This window comes from Mus musculus, chromosome X (assembly GCF_000001635.26).
Source record: "Mus musculus strain C57BL/6J chromosome X, GRCm38.p6 C57BL/6J".
NCBI lineage: Eukaryota > Metazoa > Chordata > Mammalia > Rodentia > Muridae > Mus > Mus musculus.
In genome coordinates, this window is record NC_000086.7 from 132,506,252 (window position 1) to 132,531,526 (window position 25,275).

The following is a 25,275-nucleotide window of genomic DNA, read 5'->3' on the forward strand; positions in this document are numbered from 1 at the left end:
ATATTAGTATTCTAAGACATTGATCTTTCTCATTTGGTTTATATCTCTAAAGCTGGTAATTTTCTTTCTAAGCAAATTCCTCAACTATTTTCTTCAGCTCAAAGGATATTTTCACAATGAGAGAAGTAGATAGAACTCAAATAAGAGTATGATCATAAAAGTAGAATATAATTATTAAGCCTAAGAGTAAGATTGAGATTTGAATTGTATTCTAATAATTTAAAACTTCAGATAAAAGACTTAAATATAGCCAGGCGTGGTAGTGTATGCCTTTAATCCCATCACATGCACAGAGTGAGTTCCAGGACAGCCAGGGCTATACAGAGAAACCCTGTCTCGAAAAAAAAAAAAAAAAGACTTAAATATAAATATTGAAACTTTAGTACATGAAATATAAAATATACTTAACCTTAACATAGAATATAAACATCTATATGTATTTTCTACTATGCATAAAAGAAAAATAAGAAGACATGTATTCGGTTAAACAGCAAGTGATGAAGGAAATACTGTCAATTTTTATCCTATGCTATATATTGGATTGAAACTACTACTATCACTACATATATATATATATCTTTGAAATAAGCATAAAAATATGAGCAACACTCTAAAGATGAAGAATGGAAACACATGTTCAAAAGAAATACAGGGGCCTAGAGAGGTGTCTCAGTGGGAATGTACTTGCTATTCTTCCAGAAGGACTAACTTTGGTTCATAGAACCTACAGCAACTGCCTTTTAACCACTGTAACTTCAGTTGCAGGGCATTTGACATCAGGCAGGCACATGGGACATAAACAGCCATGCAGGCACACATACACATAAAAAAAATGTATATTTACAAAAAAAAAAATAACAGCAAAAACAAGAAAAGAAAATTGCCCTTAGAGGCATTCATTGTAGATAAGGCTGCTGTGTCATATGTACATCAGTAGGTGGCAGAGATGAGAGAGGTTATGTTTATGGTAAGTGAACATCTGGATGATTCATAGCTTAACACTCCCTGAAAAAAAGAGAGCTTGAGGTAATTGCCAGTCATTCACCATGCTGACCCTTACAGGTTCCTAGGGAAGAGAACAAAACAGAGACTACAAAAACCCTGCCTTGAACAGCAGGTTCTATATAGGTCTGGAGGTGAGGCAGATGAACCTAACCCAATGCCACAATGCCCAAGTAGGGCATAGCACTCCTGAGACCACTCCTGAGATGACTCCAGACACTCAGAGACCTCCAGTGCCACTAAAAGGATCAAATAAGTGGTAGTTAAGTGGAAGATAAAGAGTAACAGAAGGATGTGGGCATAACAAAGAGAAGCAAAACTGGAGACTCCAGTGCAGTGAGGAATAACCTGATGTGAGTAGCTGGTAATGCCATTTGAGATTGTGGTAGGGTTCGGCCCTGTGCTGCTACCAGAGACCACATCTGTGTCTGTGACCATGTAGCAACACAGCAGGGTTCTGTTGCCACCAAAGTCCAGGTGGGCCTCCATGCTCTAGGCTGGCATACTATAGAAATGTTGATATCTGAGGGCTATACAAAACTGGCCAGACCCCTTGACTGAGCATCATGGACCTGGTGACATAAGCTGCAGTGGGAGCTGATCTTGCCACTAGCCAGCTGCAGTGTATAGGTGAGCAGGCCTGCACACTGTAGGAGTTGCTGGTAAGTAGGCCAAATGGTATGAGCATAACAGGTGACCCTGCAAGTCCTCTCCTTTGAGGTAGCATGGATGAAGGAGACATACCTTCCTTCACCCTTACAACTAGTGGCAGGTGAGTGATCTGATCCTTGGGTCATAAGAGCAGGAGAATGGTCTCTGCCCCTCACCTGCTACAGCTCTTGGGAGAGGGGTCCCTATAGCTTCCTTAGGCAGCAAGTAGAGCTGACCCTGTTAGCAAGGATGTAGGGAGTGATCATGAGAGAGCTGACCCCTTTACTTGTCTGTCATGCAGTATCTGGGCATGAGAGAGATAACCCCAGGTACTTTTGGATCCATGCCAGCTAAAGCAGGAAGGAATGCTGGTATTAAGGTCATCAGAGCAGGAGAGCACACCATGCACCTCACCTGGGCAGCAAGGCCCTGGTTGTCGGGGTTGTGGGTGAACCAGCGCCCAGGGCATGCAAGTGGGATAGGCAGCTTACTGACCAGGTCAGATAGCTCTCATGCCCTGATCCAGAGCTTTGAATTGGCCCCTCCCAATATATACCCTATTGATGAACTCCAGGAGTACATGAAGGGGACAGTCTTACAGATCGAAAAGTACAGGATCTCCATGATACTTGGCAACAACCAAATTTCCAAGAGGATTCACAGTGAGTTTCGAGTATTGATAAAATAGGAGAAGCCAAAGGTCTCATACCAGACTAATGAGTCATTGAAATGAACACTTGAAACCAGAGTTGCTTGGACAAAAGCATACCCTGTGAGGTACATTGCCACACACTACAGCTTCCACAATGAGATAGTTTTCTCTTTGGGTGGGGGAGGTTGTCAGGGTGGAGGGTGGATATGAAGAGATGACAAGATGAGTGGGATTGGGGTGCATATAGAGAAATTGACAAACAATGAAATACAAGTTAAAAGCAAACAATAAAAATAAAATGCAGTCAATAAAAATATAATAGGTATATTGTCACAATCATTTCAGTAGCTGTGGAAGGAACAAACATGGTATACAAAAACCCACCAGGCATATTTGAAAAAATAAATGTAAAATACAGAATTATTTTACCCTCTTACTGGTACTGTTACATTATTTGATTATTTGTTGGTTTGATTTCTCAACAGAGTTTTATGTTCTACTATGTCATAAATGCTTGCTTTAAACTCACAGTAATCCACCTGCTTCAGCCCTTTGCTGGGATTACAGATTACCATACACTGATTACAGTTATGGTGTGAATATAAAAATATCTTGCTGGCATTTACTTTCAGGCCTTGATACTCAACTGGAAGGTCTATTTTAGAAGCTTCCAAAAATGTTAGGTGTGAAGTCACCCTACAGGAAATCCAAGGCTATGAGCCACTCTGGTTGTTTTCTTAATTTAGTAGGGTGTTGTTGCCTCTAGTTGTGCTTTTAATTATGAACATTACAGAATCAGTTATTTTGCTCTAAATCACCCTTCTGTCATCAAATTCTCTCTCAGCACAGGCCAGAAATGGTGGAGTATACACTGAAACCTTTGCAATCATGAGCCAAAATTAATTCCTCTTCTTGTACTTCATTTTTCTAAGGCATTTGTTCTGGTGACAAAAGCTCTTACCAAAACCAAAATGGAGCTGGAAAACACTTTTAATATTGTAACACTGAAAAATATTTTAAACATAATACCTTACATGATAAATGCTACATAAAAGCATCTTATATACACTATAAATAGTAATGTTAATTTCTGCAAAGTTTCTGGGAAGGAAAAACAAAACAAATCCATTTTATTACCCATTAACTTAGAAAATTAATTGAGGAAATATTATTTAATGAGAAAATGTTCTCTAAGATTTTCCTGAGTACAATGTAACATATTTTATAATAACATAATTTATAAATAAATGATCTTTAGTAACTATATTAAAGTATTACTGTCAAATAAAATGATATTTAGGAATTGGTGAGAATGTGATGAACTACAAACAACTATTCAGAATTCTTTGTAAATAGTGAAAAAAAGTAAAGCATTAATATGAAAGATAAACATTATTGTTCAACTTCATTGCTTTTAATAATTCTGAGTCCTATTTTCCTGATAGTTTATGTTTCAAAACTCACCATGTTAGAAGTTATCATCTGAACTGGGATAATAGAATGAAACAGCACCTGAATTACCTTGCAAAGTACATGATGGAACAGAAAAAAATCAGGGTGGGAAAAATTAGGCTGAGGAAAAGGAAACAAACTAAAAAGAAATATATTAAAATAAATTATACACACATATATATATTGCATATATATGCAAAATTAATAAGTATATATATAAATTTTACAAGAAAATAATTATAAAGTAGGAAGTATTCTTTGAGTAACCTATAATTTTAATTTATGTGTGTGTTCAATGGGGCAAAACTGAGATAGGCTGCGTTTTCTAAATACATTTTAATGATATTCTACAAAGCTCATATCCATGATAAGTCACTTGGTGAAATTGAAATAATTCACAGTGGGATTGCTATATTTTAAGAATAAAAAACTTAAAAAAATATCATCCATGCATTTAAAAATCTGATGTGTTAATTTTTGTTGTTGTTGTTTATTAATATGATGTGTATGAAGACAAATGGGGAGGACCAGAAAATGGAAGGTAAATACACAGAGTATATTGAGTTATCAACATTGTATGACTTATTTTTCTATTGCTGTGATAAAAACCAAGACAAAGGAGATTTATAAACTAATCACTTAATTGAGCTCATGGTTTCAGAAGGTTTTTGTGCATAATGGTGGACTAAAGGCATGTTGCCAGGAAGAGTTGAGAATTCTCATCTTGATCTACAAGTAGGAAGCAGAAAAAAAAATCTAACTCCCATCAATGATATATTTCTACTTTAAAAAATCTAATTTACCAACTGAGGACTCAGACTGTAAATACATAAGTCTGTGGATGGCATTCTCCCTCAAAGCACCATATTCACTGAGTGGTAAATTCATAGAAAAATGTTATTTCTTCTATTTAATGTGTATATTCTACTATTTTTAAATGAAACACTGGCCATAAATTTAAAAGAGTTTAAGGAAGGGACAATAGGAAGATTTCAAAAAAGATAAAAAGAGAAAAATAATGAAATTATATTTATAAACTCTAAAATAAATACAAAAAATAAGAGAAATTCATGAAATATCAGAAACAATCATTAATGTTTTTAAATGTCTTTCTGGCATTACTTCTATATATACCTACCATTAACTAGGAAATTTAATTAAAGTTAATCTGAGTATGTTCAAAGCATAATGTTTTATAATAAAATAATTTATAAATAGTGTTTTTGAATGCCTTACTAGCATCTGTTTTATATAAATACCTCCTATATGTAAAAGTATAATGTCAATAAAGTTATGTATTAGAGACTTTATACATGTACTTTATCATGATATATTTTGAACATTCTCCTCTTTTATAGGTATAGGTATACAGTACTTGAATAGTACAATAGTACGTTAAAGATTTATTGAAAAGGACAGTCTTTTCATTGGCCTTAAATAGTTATGATCAGAATGTAAAAGGATATCACTAACTCAGATATTTGCCTTGTTGTTTGAATGTTCTTTTAAAATTCTTCTTACAACTTAATATGTTTGTGTTATTATTTAAAGTGAGGTCTTAGAATAAATGATTAAGAGCACTCCCAATTCATAAGTAGATTAGTGTCTTATTAAGAGTCTGGAGAGAATTAATTTAGAACATATTTGCCCATCTTCCCTTCATGTTTTTCTGAGTAAAAAATGTTTATCCATTCCAGAGAATGCTTATTGGTGCAATAGTGGCATGAATAATATGAGAGTAGCTAAATAATTTTTAATTGTATGGACAACCTTATTCATGAGATGGAGCTGTTACTAATGTCAACAACTGAAGACTCATTAGATCATGGTCCTAAGGGAAAACTTACTATTATTATTCTGCTTAAGGAACATAGCAACCAAACAATTCCTAATCTCATATTGCTCTACCAATAGGTTAGTATACCTCTAAATCCTCATCAATGAAGCTTCTTTCAGGAGATGATAATTAACAACAGAAATATAGAACTGGACAATGTGCAGATAGTAAAAGACTTCAGAGTACTCTCTTCTAAATGGGAAATCTCCATTATATTCCTCCATTCATATCTCAGGAAGGGGTGAAGAAATATTGTAAGAGCAAGATGTGGTAGATTACTCCAAAGAAACAATCTTTTTCAGATATAACAGATGGGCAAGTGTATATATGAATTGACACTGTGATAGTAAGCATAAGACTTGCACAACTGAAAGTTAGACAAAACTCCAGCATGGAGCAGAAGTAGGAACAAATTTCTACTCTCATCCAAAAAGCTATTTGTAAATTGATAGCTTTGGAGAGATGGAAAATCAGTCTTCTTCAGGAAAGTGACACTGGGTATAGCAATCACATTCCAAAGCAGTTCAGATTCTCATGAATAGAATCTCATAGCCTGCACAAATTAGATCTCTCTCTCTCTCTCTCTCTCTCTCTCTCTCTCTCTCTCTCTCTCTCTCTCTCTCTCATTAGAGGAAAACATGATGTTGGGTGAGTACAGAGGTAGGAGGTGGCTGATCTGGGAGTAGTTACAGGGAAGAGAAAGCATGTTATAATACATTATAGGAAATTCTTATAGTGTGAAAAAGGAAACAATAAAAATTATAACATGTTTTTAAATGTCATCTTGACAGATGGGTTGGGGCATGACTTTAATGTCAACATTGTTGATCTTAGTGCTTGAGCTATTGTAGTCCTGGTCTGGAAATTTTCTCCTATGCCAAAGAGTTCAAGGCTTTTGGTTCTATTTGATTTATTGTGTAATGTTTTATGTTGAGGTCTATGATCCACTTGGACTTGAGAATTGTGCAGGGTGATAAAAATAGATCTACTTTCCTTCTTCTACATGCAGACATACAGTTTGTCAATGACTATTTGCTACAGATGCTTTCTTTTCATCAGTGTGTATTTCTGGATTCTTTTTCAAAAATCGTGTGTTGGTAGAAGAATAGATTTAAGTTTGGGTCTTCAATTCAATTCTACTGATCAAATGTGCCTATTTTTGTGCCAATATCATGTGGTTTTCATTATTGTAGCTCTGTAATATAACTCGAAATCTGGGATAGTGATGACTCTAACAGTTATATTTTTTCTTTTTTTTTATTAGGTAAATTTCCTCACTCACATTTCCAATGCTATCCCAAAGGTCCCCCATACCCCCCTACTCCCCTACCCACCCACTCCCAATTCTTGGAACAGGCGTTCCCCTGTACTGAGGCATATAAAGTTTGCATGACCAAGAGACCTCTCTTTCCACTGATGGCCAACTAGGAGAACTTATGATACATATGCAGCTAGAGACACAAACTCCAGGGGGTACTGGTTATTTCATAATGTTGTTCCACCTATAGGGCTGCAGATCCCTTTAGCTACTTGGGTACTTTCTCTAACTCCTCCATTGGGGGCTCGGTGATCCATCCAATAGCTGACTGTGAGCATCCACTTCTGTGTTTGCTAGGCCCCAACATAGTCTCACAAGAGACAGCTATATCAGGGTCCTTTCAGCAAAATCTTGCTAGTGTATGCAATGGTGTCAGAGTTTGGACGCTGATTATAGGATGGATCCCCGGATATGGCAGTCTCTAGATGGTCCATCCTTTTGTCTCAGCTCCAAAATTTGTCTCTGTAAGTCCTTCCATGGGTGTTTTGTTCCCAATTCTAAGAAGGGGCAAAGTGTCCCCACTTTGGTCTTCTTTCTTCTTGAGTTTCATGTGTTTTGCAAATTGTATCTTATATCTTGGGTATTCTAAGTTTCTGCACTAACTTCCACTTATCAGTGAGTACATATCATGTGAGTTCTGTGATTGGGTTACCTCACTCAGGATGATACCCTCCAGGTCCATCCATTTGCCTAGGAATTTCATAAATTCATTCTTTTTAATATCTGAATAGTACTCCATTGTGTAAATGTAAGACATTTTCTGTATCTATTCTTCTGTTGATGTGCATCTGGGTTCTTTCCAACTTCTGGCTATTTTAAATAAGGCTGCTATGAACATATTGGGACATGTGTCCTTCTTACCAGTTTGAACATCTTCTGTGTATATGCCCAGGAGAGGTATTGTAGGACCCTCCGGTAGTACTATGTGCAATTTTCTGAGGGAATGACCAGGTTGATTTCCAGAGTGATTTTAAAAGCTTGCAATCCCACCAACAATGGAGGAGTGTTTCTCTTTCTCCACATCCTTGCCAGCATGTGCTGTCACCTGAATTTTTGATTTTAGCCATTCTGACTTGTGTGAGATGGAATCTCAAGGTTGTTTTAATTTGCATTTCCATGATGATTAAGGATGCTGAATATTTTTTTCAGGTGGCACTCAGCCATTCAGTATTCCTCAGGTGAGAATTCTTTGTTTAGCTCTGAGTGCCATTTTTTAATGGGGTCATTTGATTTTCTGGAATCCACCTTCTTGAGTTCTTTATATATATTGGATATTAGTCCCCTATCTGATTTGGGATAGGTAAAGATCCTTTCCCAATCTGTTGGTAGCCTTTTTGTCTTATTGACAGTGTATTTTGCCTTACAGAAGCTTTGAAATTTTATGAGGTCCCATTTTTCAATTCTTGATCTTATAGCACAAGCCATTGCTTTTCTATTCAGGAATTTTTTCCCTGTGCCCATATCTTCTAGGCTTTTCCCCACTTTCTCCTCTATAAGTTTCACTGTCTCTAGTTGAATGTGGAGTTCCTTGATCCACTTAGATTTGAACTTATTACAAGAAGATAGGAATGGATCAATTTGCAATCTTCTACATTATAACCATCAGTTGTGCCAGAATCATTTGTTGAAAATGCTATCTTTTTTCCACTGGATGGTTTTAGCTCCCTTGTCAAAGATCAAGTGACTGTAGGTGTGTAAGTTCATTTCAGGTTCTTCAATTCTATTCCATTGGTCTACTTATCTGTTGCTATACCAGTACCATGCAGTTTTTATCACAATTGCCTTGTAGTACAGCTTTAGGTCAGGCATGGTGATTCCACAAGAGGTTCTTTTATCATTGAGAAGAGTTTTTGCTACCCTACGTTTTTTGTTATTCCAGATGAATTTGCAGATTGCTCTTTCTAATTCATTGAAGAATTGAGTTGGAATTTTGATGGGGATTGCATTGAATCTGTAGATTGCTTTTGGCAAAATAGCCATTTTTACTATATTGATCCTGCCAATCCATGAGCATGGGAGATCTTTCCATCTTCTGAGATCTTCTTTAATTTCTTTCTTCAGAGACTTGAAGTTCTTATCATAGAGATCTTGTTTTAATGTGTTCTGCTGATTTCTTGTTCACTCCATTCATTTTTTTTTTTTTGCACATACAAGGGCCACTAATTTTTTTTTTAGTTCATCTTGTATCTATCCAGTTTACTCAAAACGGCTTTTTGTTCAAAAAGTTTTCTGGTGAAATTTTTAGGGTAACTTATTAATTATAACATACCATCTATAAATAAAGGTATCTTGACATTTTTCTTTCCAATTTTTATCCTCTAGATAACCTTTAATTGTTCTATTGCTCTAAATAAAACTTTCAAATAATATATTGAATAGATATGGAGATAATGGAAAACCTTGTCTCATTTGATTTTTGTCATACTTCTTTGAGTTTCTATTTAATTTAATGCTGGATATATGTTTATTCTACATTGCCCTTATTCTGTTTATGTATATTCCTTGTATCCATAATCTTTTCATAATGCTAATCATGAAGTGATGCTGGATTTTGTCAAAGTATTATCTGCATCCAATAAGAAGATCATGTTGTTTTTTCTTTCACTTTGTTTATATGATGGATTACATTAATTGATTTTCATATATTGTCACATTCCTAAATCTCTATGTTGAAGCCTACTTAATCCTGATAGATGATGTGCTCATGGACTCAGTTTGAAAGCATTTCATTGATTGTATTTGTATTTATGTTCATATAGGAAATTAGTCTGTAATTCTTGTCTTTGTTGCATCTGTATTTGGTTCTCGTATTAGGCAGGGTAACTGTGGCCTCATAAAATGAATTAGGCAATGTTACTTTTGTGTCTTATTTGTGGATTAATTTGAGGAGTACTTTTATTAGCACTTCTTCAAATGTCTGGTAGAATGCTGCACTAAAATTGCCCGATTTGTGATCTTTTTTGAGTGGAAGTCTTTTAATGACTAATTCTATTTCATTAGAAGTTATCTGGCTATTTAAATTGCTTATCTTACCTTAAATTAACTTTCATAGGAGGTACCTTTTCAGAAATGTTTTTTTTTTCTTTTAAATTTTAAATTTTGATATAGTTCAGGATTTTAAACTATGACCTAATGATTCCTTTGATTTCTTCAGTGTCCATTGTTATGATTTTTTTGTTTCTGATTTTGTTAATGTGGATTTTCTTTTTGTGTCTTTTAGTTACTTTGAATAAAAGTTTGGTTTTTTTTTTTTTCTTAAAGAAAAAACTCTTTGTTTCATTAATTTTTGAAATGTTTATTTTTCTTTTCTTTTATATATTTCTGCTTCATTTTTTTTTCTAAAGCTTTCAGGTGTGTAGTTAAGTTTCTACTATGAGATTGCTTCACTTCCTGTATGAAGGTACTTAGTGTTGTAAACTTTTCTCTTGGCACTACTTTCATTTTGGTCCATAAGTATGGGCATGCTATGTACTCATATACATTGAATTAACAGAATGTCTTCAATTTCTTTATTTCTGACCATTTTTTATTCATTAGATATTCAGTTTTCATGAGTTTCTAAGTTTTTTGTTGTTTCTGTTGTTGATATCCATATTTAATCTATGGTTGCCTTACAGGATGCAGGGACTTAATTAAAAGTTTATTTTATCTTTAGAGACTTGCTTTGTGTCCAACTATAAATTTCAGGGTAAATAGGCATATTCTAGATACTCCCAAACTATATAGGCATCTGTTCCTGGATTAGTGATAGTATATGAAAGAGCATGTACTAACCATTTCACATTGAATATCACCAAAGCTTATACTACAAAGGGCACATAAGAAGACATGTAACTTTTTTGACATTGAAAAAGTATTTTATTTGTATATTCTATGTCAGAAAAGGCACTACCATTAGCAGTGCCTGTTTTGTTAGTATTCCTTCTCCATGAAAAACTATGCAAAATTTTACTATATTTCACTTGTGTAGACTGTTTTTCTTATTTAACATAAAAGACAATTTAAAGGTAAGTCTGTTGTACAAGGTTAAACATCAAGTAATTCAAATAAACAGGATCCCCACATAGGCCTTTCTCCTTCTGTTCTACCATACTCACTCCTTTTAAGAGCTCCTCTCCAGTTCCTTCTTTATGTTGTTCATCACTGCACCTGAGCTGAGCCTTTCCTCAAGGACTTGAAGATAAGGTACCGTCTTGGTCTCTAAATATGTCTTTGCATATCTTTACTGAATAACTTAAAGATTGTTGGATTTTTTGGGGGGATAATATATAGCCACATGTGAAATTCCCCACACTTTTATCTAATCAAAACAATGAGGAGAAAACTGGAGCCTGTTTAACACATGATGACTAAAGATAAATCAACTTATCCTTCAATCTTGTTTATAATATTTATTTTTAAAACAACTCATACAAATAATCTGAATTTTCAAACTGTCCCAAATTATAACTACGGAGTTCATATGGATTATACTTTTTTTTATTAGGTATTTTCCTCGTTTACATATTCATTGCTATCCCAAAGGTCCCCCATACCCAACCCCCAATCCCCTACCCACCCACTCCCCCCTTTTTGGCCCTGGCGTTCCCCTGTACTGGGGCATATAAAGTTTGCAAGTCCAATGGGCCTCTCTTTGCAGTGATGGACGACTAGGCCATCTTTTGATACATATGCAGCTAAAGACAAGAGCTCCCAGGTACTTGTTAGTTCATATTGTTGTTCCATCTATAAGGTTGCTGTTCCCTTTAGCTCCTTGGGTAATTTCTCTAGCTCCTCCATTGGGGGCCTTGTGACCCATCCAATAGCTGACTGTGATCATCCACTTCTGTGTTTGCTAGGCCCCGGCATAGTCTCACAAGAGAGAGCTATATCTGAGTCCTTTCAGGAAAATCTTGCTAGTGTATGCAATGGTGTCAGCATTTGGAAGCTGATTATGGGATGGATCCCTGCATATGGCAATTACCAGATGGTCCATCCTTTCCTCACAGCTCCAAATTTTGTCTCTGTAACTCCTTCCATGGGTGTTTTGTTCCCATTTCTAAGAAAGGGTAAAGTGTCCATATTTTGGTCTTCGTTCTTCTTGAATTTCATGTGTTTGGCAAGTTGTATCTTATATCTTGGGTATCCTAAGTTTCTGGGCTAATATCCACTTATCAGTGAGTACATATTGTGCGAGTTCCTTTGTGAATGGGTTACCTCACTCAGGATGATATCCTCCAGGTCCATCCATTTGGCTAGGAATTTCATAAATTCATTTTTTAATAGCTGATTAGTATTCCATTGTGTAAATGTACCACATTTTCTGTATCCATTCCTCTGTTGAGGGGCATCTGGGTTCTTTCCAGCTTCTGGCTATTATAAATAAGGCTGCTATGAACATAGTGGGGCATGTGTTCTTCTTACCGGTTGGGACATCTTCTGGATATATGCCCAGGAGAGGTATTGCAGGATCCTCTGGTAGTACTCTTTCCAATTTTCTGAGGAACCGCCAGACTGATTTCCAGAGTGGTTGTACAAGCTTGCAATCCCACCAACAATGGAGGAGTATTCCCCTTTCTCCACATCCTTGCCAGCATCTACTGTCACCTGAGTTTTTGATCTTATCCTTTCTGACTGGAGTGAAGTGGAATCTCAGGGTTGTTTTGATTTGCATTTCCCTGATGATTAAGGATGTTGAACATTTTTTCAGGTGCTTCTCTGCCATTCGGTATTCCTCAAGTGAGAATTCTTTCTTCAGTTCTGAGCCCCATTTTTTAATGGGGTTATTTGATTTTCTGGAATCCACCTTCTTGAGTTCTTTATATATATTGGATATTAGTCCCCTATCTGATTTAGGATAGGTAAAGATCCTTTCCCAATCTGTTGATGGTCTTTTTGTCTTATTTATGGTGTCTTTTGCCTTGCATAAACTTTGGAGTTTCATTAGGTCCCATTTGTCAATTCTCGATCTTACAGCACAAGCCATTGCTGTTCTGTTCAGGAATTTTTCCCCTGTGCCCATATCTTCAAGGCTTTTCCCCACTTTCTCCTCTATAAGTTTCAGTGTCTCTGGTTTTATGTGAAGTTCCTTGATCCACTTAGATTTGACCTTAGTACAAGGAGATAAGTATGGATTGATTCACATTCTTCTACACGATAACAACCAGTTGTGCCAGCACCAATTGTTGAAAATGCTGTCTTTCTTCCACTGGATGGTTTTAGCTCCCTTGTCGAAGATCAAGTGACCATAGGTGTGTGGGTTCATTTCTGGGTCTTCAATTCTATTCCATTGGTCTACTGGTTTGTCTCTATACCAGTACCATGCAGTTTTGATCACAATTGCTCTGTAGTAAAGCTTTAGATCAGGCATGGTGATTCCACCAGAGGTTCTTTTATCCTTGAGAAGACTTTTTGCTATCCTAGGTTTTTGTTATTCCAGATGAATTTGCAAATTGCTCCTTCTAATTCGTTGAAGAATTGAGTTGGAATTTTGATGGGGATTTCATTGAATCTTGCTTTTGGCAAGATAGCCATTTTTACAATGTTGATCCTGCCAATCCATGAGCATGGGAGATCTTTCCATCTTCTGAGATCTTCTTTAATTTCTTTCTTCAGAGACTTGAAGTTCTTATCATACAGATCTTTCACTTCCTTAGTTAGAGTCACGCCAAGATATTTTATATTATTTGTGACTATTGAGAAGGGTGTTGCTCCCCTAATTTCTTTCTCAGTCTGTTTATTCTTTGTAAAGAGAAAGGCCATTGACTTGTTTGAGTTAATTTTATATCCAGCTACTTCACTGAAGCTGTTTATCAGGGTTAGGAGTTCTCTGGTATAATTTTTAGGGTCACTTATATATACTATCATATCATCTGCAAAAAGTGATATTTTGACTTCCTCTTTTCCAATTTGTATCCCCTTGATCTCCTTTTGTTGTCGAATTGCTCTGGCTAATACTTCAAGTACTATGTTGAAAAGGTAGGGAGAAAGTGGGCAGCCTTGTCTAGTCCCTGATTTTAGTGGGATTGCTTCCAGCTTCTCTCCATTTACTTTGATGTTGGCTACTGGTTTGCTGTAGATTGCTTTTATCATGTTTAGGTATGGGCCTTGAATTCCTGATCTTTCCAACACTTTTATCAACACTTGTCAAATGCTTTTTCTGCATCTAACGATATGATCATGTGGTTTTTGTCTTTGAGTTTGTTTATATAATGGATTACATTGATGGATTTTCGTATATTAAACGATCCCTGCATCCCTGGAATAAAACCTACTTGGCCAGGATGAATGATTGCTTTAATATGTTCTTGGATTCGGTTAGCAAGAATTTTATTGAGGATTTTTGCATCGATATTCATAAGAGAAATTGGTCTGAAGTTCTCTATCTTTGTTGGGTCTTTCTGTGGTTTAGGTATCAGTGTAATAGTGGCTTCATAAAATGATTTGGGTAGAGTACCTTCTACTTCTATTTTGTGAAATAGTTTGTGCAGAACTGGAATTAGATCTTCTTTGAAGGTCTGATAGAACTCTGCACTAAACCCGTCTGGTCCTGGGCTTTTTTTGGCTGGGAGACTATTAATAACTGCTTCTATTTCTTTAGGTGATACGGGACTGTTTAGATAGTCAACTTGATCCTGACTCAACTTTGGTACCTGGTATCTGTCCAGAAATTTGTCCATTTCGTCCAGGTTTTCCAGTTTTGTTGAGTATAGCCTTTTGTAGAAGGATCTGATGGTGTTTTGGATTTCTTCCGGATCTGTTGTTATGTCTCCCTTTTCATTTCTGATTTTGTTAATTAGGATTTTGTCCCTGTGCCCTTTAGTGAGTCTAGCTAAGGGTTTATCTATCTTGTTGATTTTTTCAAAGAACCAACTCCTTGATTGGTGGATTCTTTGAATAGTTCTTCTTGTTTCCACTTGGTTGATTTCACCCCTGAGTTTGATTATTTCCTGCCGTCTACTCCTCTTGGGTGAATTTGCTTCCTTTTTTGCTAGAGCTTTTAGATGTGTTGTCAAGCTGCTAGTATGTTCTCTCTCCCGTTTCTTCTTGGAGGCACTCAGAGCTATGAGTTTTCCTCTTAGGAATGCTTTCATTGTGTCCCATAAGTTTGGGAATGTTGTGCTTCATTTTCATTAAACTCCAAAAAGTCCTTAATTTCTTTCTTTATTCCTTCCTTGACCAAGGTATCATTAAGAAGAGTGTTGTTCAGTTTCCAGGTGAATGTTGGCTTTCTATTATTTATTTTGTTATTGAAGATCAGCCTTAGTCCATGGTGATCTGATAGGATGCATGGGACAATTTCAATATTTTTGTATATGTTGAGGCTTGTTTTGTGACCAATTATGTGGTCAATTTTAGAGAAGGTACCATGAGGTGCTGAGAAGAAGGTATATCCTTTTGTTTTAGGATAAAATGTTCTCTAGATACCTGTTAAGTCCATTTGTTTCATCACTTCTGTTAGTTTCACTGTGTCCCTGTTTAGTTTCTGTTTCCATGATCTGTCCATTGGTGAAAGTGGTGAGTTGAAGTCTCCCACTATTATTGTGTGAGGTGCAATGTGTGCTTTGAGCTTTACTAAAGTTTCTTTAATGAATGTGGCTGCCCTTGTATTTGGAGCATAGATATTCAGAATTGAGAGTTCCTCTTGGAGGATGTTAACTTTGATGAGTATGAAGTGCCCCTCCTTGTCTTTTTTGATTTTTTGGGGGGTTGTAAGTCGGTTTTAATCTATATTAGAATGGCTACTCCAGTTTGTTTCTTCATACCATTTGCTTGGAAAATTGTTTTCCAGCCTTTTATTCTGTGGTAGTGTCTATCTTTTTCTCTGAGATGAGTTTCCTGTAAGCAGCAAAATGTTGCTTCTTGTTTGTGTAGCCAGTTTGTTAGTCTATGTCTTTTTATTGGGGATTTGAGTCCATTGATATTAAGAGATATTAAGGAAAAGTAATTGTTGTTTCCTGTTATTTTTGTTGTTAAAGTTGGCATTCTGTTCTTGTGGCTGTCTTCTTTTAGTTTTGATGGGGGTTTATCTTCTTGTTTTTTCTAGGGCGTGGTTCCTGTCCTTGTATTGGCTTTTTTCTGTTATTATCCTTTGAAGGGCTGGATTCATAGAGAGATAATGGGTGAATTTAGTTTTGTCGTGGAATACTTTGGTTTCTTCATCTATGGTAATTGAGAGTTTGGCTGGGTATAGTAGCCTGGGCTGGAATTTGTGTTCTCTTAGTTTCTGTATAACATCTGTCCAGGCTCTTCTGGCTTTCATAGTCTCTGGTGAAAAATCTGGTGTAATTCTGATAGGCTTGCCTTTATATGTTACTTGACCTTTTTCCCTTACGGCTTTTAGTATTCTATCTTTATTTAGTGCATTTGTTGTTCTGATTATTATGTGTCGGGAGGAATTTCTTTTCTGGTCCAGTCTATTTGGATTTCTGTAGGCTTCTTGTATGCTCATGGGCATCTCTTTCTTTAGATTTGGGAAGTTTTCTTCAATAATTTTGTTGAAGATGTTTGCTGGTCCTTTGAGTTGAAAATCTTCATTCTCATCCACTTCTATTATCCGTAGGTTTGGTCTTCTCATTGTGTCCTGGATTTTCTGGATGTTTTGAGTTAGGATCTTTTTGCATTTTCCATTTTCTTTGACTGATGTGCCGATGTTCTGTTTGGAATCTTCTGCACCTGAGATTCTCTCTTATATCTCTTGTATTCTGTTGCTGATGCTGGCATCTATGGTTCCAGATTTCTTTCCTAGGTTTTCTATCTCCAGCGTTGCCTCACTTTGGGTTTTCTTTATTGTGTCTACTTCCCTTTTTAGGTCTAGTATGGTTTTGTTCATTTCCATCACCTGTTTGGATGTGTTTTCCTGTTTTTCTATAAGGACTTCTACCTGTTTGGTTGTGTTTTCCTGTTTTTCTTTAAGGGCTTGTAACTCTTTAGCAGTGCTCTCCTGTATTTCTTTAAGTGAGTTATTAAATTCCTTCTTTATGTCCTCTACCATCATCATGAGATATGCTTTTAAATCCAGGTCTACCTTTTCAGGTGTGTTAAGGTGCCTTGGACTGGGCGAAGTGGGCGTTCTGGGTTCTGATGATGGTGAGTGGTCCTGGTTTCTCTTAGTAGGATTCTTACGTTTACCTTTCGCCATCTGGCAATCTCAGGAGTTAGTTGTTATAGTTGTCTTTGTTTAGAGATTGTTCCTCTGGTGATTTTGTTACCCTCTATCAGCAGACGTGGGAGACTAGCTCTCTCCTCTGAGTTTCAGTGGTCAGAGCAGTCTCTGCAGGCAAGCTCTCCTCTTTCAGGGAAGGTGCACAGTTTTCTGGTGTTTGTACCTCCTCCTGGCTGAAGATGAAGGCTCAAAACAGGATCTTTCCCAGAAGCTGTGTTGCTTTGGCCAGGAAGGTGGCTGGTTGTCTGGAGCTGAAGATGGTGCTGCCTCAGAAGCTCTGTGGTTCTCGCCTGTCCCAGAAACTGCTGGCCTCTGTATTCCACACCCTCACCTGTGCAGCCTGCCCTCTGTGGAGTCCCGGAACCAAGGTGGCTCCCCCGCAGCCTGAGGCATAAACCTCTCTGGCCGGGCGGACCCCTGTGCTCTCACCAGGAAGGTGGCTGGTTGTCTGGAGCCGAAGATCGGATTATACATTTTTATCTCCAATGCCAGTGCATGTATTTTTATTTTAACTTCAGGAGTATATTTTTAGATATCAGTTAACATGCCTTCTTATATTTCTATCCACCAGAAGTAATTAATATTTACAGACAGAAGCCTAATACAACTGTCTTTTGAGAGGGTTTACCCAGCAGCTGATGGAAATAGATGCAGAGATCCCCAGTCAAACACTGGACAGAGCTCAGAGTCTTTTGAAAGAAGCAGGGGAGGGATGATTGAGGGACTTGGGCAGGTCAAGAAAAATCACAACAAAACATACAAGTCAACTTTCTTGGGCACACTGGAGCTTACAAAGATGGAACCACCAACAAAAGAGTATGCCTGAGCTGAACCTAGGCTCCCTACACATATATAGCACAAGTGCAGCTCGATCTTCATGTAAGTCCCCTAATAATTGGAGTGGAGTCTGTCTCTGACTCTTTTGCCTGCCTTTGCATCACTTTCTTTTAGCTGGGCTGCTTTGTCTGGCCTCAGTGGAAGAGGATGTGCCTAGTCACATTGTGACTTGTGCCAGGGCAGGTTGGTGAATATGGGATGGGAGGGGCTCAGCTTCTCTGAGGAATAGAGAAGGGGTGGGGTGGGAAGACAGAGATGTGAGAGTGGTACTGGAAAGAGAAGAGGGTGCTGCAGTTGATATGTAAAGCAAGTAAATACATAAATTAATAAACAAATAAGCAAACAAACATACAAAATTACAAGTTGACTTTCCAAATAAGAGTAGCTAGAGAATACAGAGATTTCTTCATACACCAATTTGTAAGAAGTACCTTTTTTACTTCTAAAAAAGTAGTATAGCAGATAAGGATTTTGACCAACATTTTATTAAAATAGCAACTATTTTTCGAAAATAGAAACAAACAAACAAACAAAAAACTCAAAAAAAAAAAAAAAACACAAAACCAACCAACCATCCAACAACAACAAAAACAGACCCCTCTAAAAGACATGTATCTTACTATTTTGTCCTGGTCTGTTCTCTATCTAAATTCCAGAATATGAAATTATGTCCTGTAGAATAATAACTTCAATTTATTTATAAGCAACTCTCAGATTGCTTCCCATTTTGTTTAGAGTAGAGACCAAAGCTGTAGTCTTGCTATGAATCTGGAGGTACAGGAATTAATTTAGTCAGATTTGTATATCCTGTTAAACCCTATGCTGCTTCTTTTTGTCATCTCACCAAAACACAGTTTCAGTGTCATGGTATGTGCCCAGGTGAGTTGTAAGTAGATAGAAATAAAGTTGAGGAGCTCTAGTAGTATACAAAAATACAATTGAAAGGGTGAAAAGTTGAAATAAATTTAGCTTTCCAGCAGGAAAATGTTTTTACATTTGCACATTATTCCAAGGAAAATCAACTCAATGCTGGTACTACATTAGAAATCTAAGTATGAAAGCAATGCTCCTTCAAGAATTCAGGTCCTGCTTGATAAAGAAACATTTTCTTGGCTGTATTTATTTCCTCCTGTGATATTTATAAGATTCATTTTATTGTGATATTGGCTCAAAACTAGATGGATACATATTTATGTCTGTATATGTGTACTTCTTGCTACATTTTCAGGTTTCATGTTGACACATTAGATACCTTACATGTTATATTCTTCAAAAGTTAGACAACGCCAAGAAAATTTTTGTTCATTGTGTGCACCACTGTTTATAATATTTATATGTCTAAAGGAAGCCATCAAAAGGGCTAAGGTTCTGATAGCCAGTTTACCCAAGCATATTTAAAATAGAGGAATTTTAGTTTAATAAATATGTATTTTAAAGACATATGTTAAATTTCCTGAAACTATTTGATGGACAAGTGAATGGATTGATTGCCCTGATTTCATAAGATAGGGTGGATCTATGTACAGAAGGTAATAGAGAAATTTAATTTTTAATTGATATAAGAAAGAACACTATGAACACTTTACTAAAAAAAATTGGATTTGATAAAAAGTAGTGACTTTACAGGCACTGAACATAATTTATTGAAGCCTGATAGAAAATGTTGGCTTTGGTGAGGGAGTTTATAGAATACAAGTAAAGGAATAAAAACATTTATAATCTTGCTTTGCAAGAGTGATTGAACACAGTCCATGTGGTTTTAGCCTCACATTCTAAAACCAAAATGCATCATATAGGTCTGGATCAAATAAACTTCATAGTAAACTTTCCCATATTTTTAAGTATAACTACAGTATAATAATATCTCTAAGTTTATATTTTCTTCGAAAAGTTTGATCCAGCATGTCCTATGTAGGAAGAAGGTGAAGTTGTGAGTAAATATGTATTGTTGACATTAGCAAAGCTATATCAAGGATGGCAGTGTCTTAAACCCATGGTAATGGCAAGGTATGTCATGTTCTGTTGTCAGTGAGTCAGTGCTGCCAGTGTGTGGTGAATGTATCAACCACAGCTCACTTGTACATGATAACTGAAACCTGAGATTGCTCCCAGACAAAGACCCCTCCCCACCAAGATTATTTAACCGACTTTCAGCTCCATATAATAAACATAACTCTACATTCAGCTCTATATAATAAATATGCTAAGTTTCCAGAATACTACTGTTGAATCTCCATCAGCATTCACAACCCAAACAATCCCACCTTTCCCCTATGGATATCTGTCATTTCTTTACTCCCCATCACCTCAGTAACAGCTCAATAGCAAAGCCATACAAGATACAACAACTGGTATCCAAACAAGAAACCTGACTACAGGGAAACTACCTTCTTCAGATGAGGAAATGCTCCCAAGCAGAGCTTACAATAAAGATGAGATAGAGAACATTTCTAGGTGTTGAATATAAAAAGTGCAGCAAGCTCTATCTACAGATAGGCAGTTGTATTTTAGTACTTTGAAGGAGAACTTAGAAAACTGAGGCAGTAACATGAGAATGTTATAATTCAAAATGATCTTAGTTTTTTTGTTTGTTTGTTTGTTTAAAGAAGGAACAATAAATTTGACTACTTGGAGAAAATAGAAAAATTAAGGCATAGATAAATGGTCAACTCACTCAAGAGGATTCACATTTTTACTTTCAGTTATGGAGTTTTATGATGATTCCATACATTGAATTATCCACTCACATCCTCACAAAAGGAAAAGTTCTACCAACTTGGATTTTGAGAGTCTGACCTCAAAAGCTTAGGACATTGGAATACAAAGGAACAACTTCCTTTTCTCAGAGAGAGACACAGGTAGTTACAGGAGACACACCTATATTGTGTTTGTTTCGGTTTAGTTTTTCAATTATTGAGGACTACCCAATGTTTCTTTCCAGAGACTGCCACAAAGATTGCCAGATTTCCAGAGATTGCCACTGGATTTGAAGTCAATCCACTTTCCATTGAATGCTACATCATAAAAAACACGGGGTCTAAGATAAATAGGATCTCATAAAATTGAAAAGCTTTAATAAGGCAAAAGACACTCTCAATAGGACTGAGTGGCAACCTATAGACTGAAAAAAAAATCTTTACCAACCCTATATCTGATCTTTGAAGCCATTGGGAATGGAAATCTCCCCATTATCTATTTCTGAGTTTATTGATATATAGAAAAGTTTTTGATTTTGCAAATTGATTCTCTATTGTGCCATATTTTTCTGTTAACACTTTTGGTATGTATTAGGTACAATACAATGTCATATCCAAATAGGATTAGTTTGAATTCTTCTTTTCTTATTTATATCCTGTTAATTTTTTCTTCTGACTTATTGCTCCAGCTAATACTTTAAGATCAAAAGAAATGATGGGTTTAGTGAACTGTACACTGATGGAGATATATTAACTACATCCTATGGTTTATCATCAGCATGTTTATTACAACTCAAGGAGAAAAGAAATGAACTAATTTTGATAGTTTATTTTTTTTTCAAAAAGACAACAGTAGCAGACTGCAGTTATCAGGGAGTTGGAAGCGGTGATTCTTTTCTGTACATGACTAACATCCATATATGGACAAGATCAACGTCTTACCATTCCCTTGAGTCTAAACTAAGGAAGGTCTTGACTTTTAAATGGATCTGAGGAATTGTTGTCCTTGATATGGCCATGGTCATGTAAACAATACATATCCACTGTATCACACTCCCTACAACTCTTCCATTTTTTATTTCTTTTTAAAAAACAAATTGGTTATTTTTATTTATTTATACTTCATATGTTCCCCTTCCTATTTTTTCCTCTTCAAGCCCCCAATCCCATTTCCCGTCCCCTGCATCTATGAAAGTGCTCCCAGACCCACTTCTGCCTCAGGGGTAGGGAGCTTCTCCATGACCAAGGGCCTACCCTCCCAGTGAAGCCTGATAAGGCAATCCTTTGCTACATATGAAGTTGGAGCCATGTGTCTCTCCACATGTAATCTTTGGTTGATGGTTTAGTCCCTGGGAGCTCAGGCCAGGGGACCTTTGGTTAGTTGACATTGTTTTTCTTCCTATGGGGTTGCTATCCCCTTCAGCTCCTTCAGTCCCTCCCGCAAGTCTTACATTGGGGTCCCTGTGCTCAGTCTGATGGTTGGATAGAGCCTATCAGGGGACAGGCTTTTTTCAGCAAGCACTTTTTGGCATCAGTAGTGGTGTCTGTTTTTGGTGGCTACAAATGGGATGGATCTGCAGGTGAGGCAGTTTCTATATGGTCTTTCCTTCAGTCTCTGCTCCACTCTTTGTCCCTGTATTTCCTTTAGACGGGGTCACCTGATCTTTGACAAAGAAGCCAAAAACATCCAGTGGACAAAAGACAGCATATTCAACTAATAATGTTGGCATTTAGAAGAATGCGAATCAATTCATTCTTATCACCTTGTACAAAGCTCAAGTCCAAGTCAAACAAGGACCTCCACTTAAAACCACATACACTGAATCTGATAGAAGAGAAAATGGGAAAGAGCCTTGAACACATCAACACAAGGGAAAATTTCCTGATCAGAACACCAGTGGCCCAGACTCTAAAATCAACCATAGCATTTATGTTTGATGAACTGTTTCATGCATATGCTGTTTTTTATTTGTTTGTTTGTTTGTTTTTTGTTTTTGTCCTGTCTGTTTGTTTGTGCATGGTTGGTTCTGTCAACTTCACACATATATAGGCATACCTGGGAAGAAGGAATTTTCAATTGAGAAAATTCCTCTAATATTGGCTGGTAGACAAGTCTATGGAGTATTGTCTTGGTTGATGATTGACAGAAGTCATCCCACTGTGAGGAGTACCATCCCTGGGCATATGGTCCTGGTTAGTATAAGAAAATAGTCTGGACAAATGTGATGTTTGTATATGCTTGGCCTAGGTAATGGCATTGTTAGGAGGTGTGGCCTTGTTTTAGTAGGTGTGTCAATATGGGTGTTGGCTTTAATACTATAGTCCTAGCTGCCTGGAAGTCAGTCTTCTAGCAGCCTTCAGATGAAGATGTAGAACTTTTGGCTCCTCTTGGACACCCCATACCTGGATGCTGTCATGTTCCTGCCTTGATGATTCACCCTGAATGGGTGAACCTGCAAGCCAGCTCCAATTCAGTGTTAGCCTCTTAAGACTTGCCTTGGTCATGGTTTCTGTTCACACAAGTAAAACCCTGACTAAAATAGCAAACAATGAGGAACAAGCCAGTAAGCAATATTCTTCCATAAACTCTGCTTCCATTCCTGATTCTAGGTTCAAGCCCTTAGTTTTGTTTCTGACTTCTCAGAACTATCCACTACAACTCTAAATTGAGGTATGCCTTTTTTTCAACAATTGTTTTTGGCCCTGGTAATTCATAACCGGAATAAAACTCTAACTAAGACAATACTCTAGTTTTTGTGTGCACTCTATGATTTCACTAACAGCAGGGATGGATAAAACCATACAAAATTCTGGCTAAAGAAACACTATAAAGTAAGATTTTTCAGAAAAAAAAATGTTATATTTGTGATTTCTGATCAACAACTTCTGAAATGAAGCCTCTCCTGATATAACCAGTGTCACTCTATTTTTTAAAGATTTATTTATTATATATAAGTACACTGTAGCTATCTTCAGACACACCAGAAGAGGGAATCAGATCTCATTACAGATGGTTGTGAGCCACCATGTGGTTGCTGGGAATTGAAATGATGACCTCTTGAAGAGCAATCAGTGCCCTTAACCATTGAGACATTTCTCTAGCCCCAACCCCTGTCATTCTACTGATAAAAAAAAAAAGGATTCTTGATTTCCCAGCAGGTGTAAGTAACAGTTCAGTTGTTAACCTTTATCCTACTGGCTAGGTTTTCATTCATCCATTTATCCATTCTTTCACTTAAAATTTATAAAATTAAATAAAATAAAACAAAAATGATAACTTCAGAGTTGGATGAGACAAGCCAACATTATGAAAAGGCCCCAAGAGGTCCATGGTTCTGTGAAGGCTGGATGCCCCAGTGTAGGGGAACTCCAGGGCAGGAAGGGAGAAACGGGGGGGGGGGACACCCTCATAGAGGCAGCTGAAAGAACACAGGATCATGGGTTTCCAGAGGGGAAACTGGGAAAGGGATTAACATTTGAAATGTAAATAACTAAAATATCCAGCAAAAATGAATTAGAAACTTACTTGTTTTCTCACTGGACACCTGACAAAACACTAAATAATTCCATAATATTTAGGCAAAGGTTCTGGTGCAAAACCATGCAGGTCCTGCTCAGGATGCATTAGTCACTCAGCTCTTAGAACTCAGGAAATCCAGAAGAAGAGGAGCCAGAAGGAATGCAAATAGAATTAGATCCTAGCAACATCATCCATATGGTGCTCACCTTAAAGCCATAAAAATACAATATTCAAAGGTCATGGAACATTGCTAATGGCAAGCGTTTTGTGGCATGTTTAGAGTCATTTAAAGAGGTACTGGAAGCTGTAAAGGCCAAGACTAAGCTTCATTGGGAACTCCAGCATACTGTAGATGAGTTAGGAATCAGGATGTCAGGCATGACTAAATATGATCTCAGGTAAAAAATGTTACATGTCACAATAAACTTGGTCAGAAGAGTAGAGTAACTCAAGTTTTGTGGGGCCCAATTAGTTGCAGGATCATCCTCAGATGCTAAATGTTGAGGTATGTTTGGGATTGTGTGTTTATTCTGCCTTATTTTAGATTTGGTTTTCAGTTAAATGACTCTCTGTGGTGCCCAAATTCTTCCATTTTAGAGTAGGAAAGTTTATTCTGTGCTATCATATATTGGAAATTGTGTGTGTGTGTGTGTGTGTGTGTGTGCAGGTTCACAGACTTTTAATTTTAAAGTGTTAGAGTATTAGATCAATTACTTGCAAGATGCTTCATCAAGTCAAAGTGTTTGCTACATAGGACTGATGACCTGATACTGAGCCTCAGAAGCCATGCAACAAGAGTAGGAGAGAGTCAGTTTCACAAAGTTGTCTTCTGATGACTATGATTTCTTTTTTATTTGATTTTTATTTTTTTAAAGATTTATTATGTGTACAGTGTTCTGCCTGCATGTATGTCTGCACACAAGAAGGGGACACCAGACCTCAGCATAGATGGTTGTGAGCCACCATGTGGTGGCTGGGAATTGAACTCAGGACCTTTTGGAAAAGCATCCAATGCTCTTAACCTCTGAGCCATCTCTCCAGCCCCAAAGTTGTCTTCTGATCTCCCCATTTTCCCCACAAAGATTACACATAAATTCAAAAAAATTAACAATGTTGCAATTGTCAAGACATCAAGAAATTTTAAAGTTGAACTTCACTTTGCATTC

The 25,275-nt window shown here is 36.8% G+C and overlaps 1 pseudogene; it reads left to right on the top strand.

Moving 5' to 3' along the window:
- Nucleotides 1-879: 879 nt before the first annotated feature.
- On the top strand, nt 880-1,003 carry Gm26406 (annotated as a pseudogene).
- Nucleotides 1,004-25,275: the final 24,272 nt, after the last annotated feature.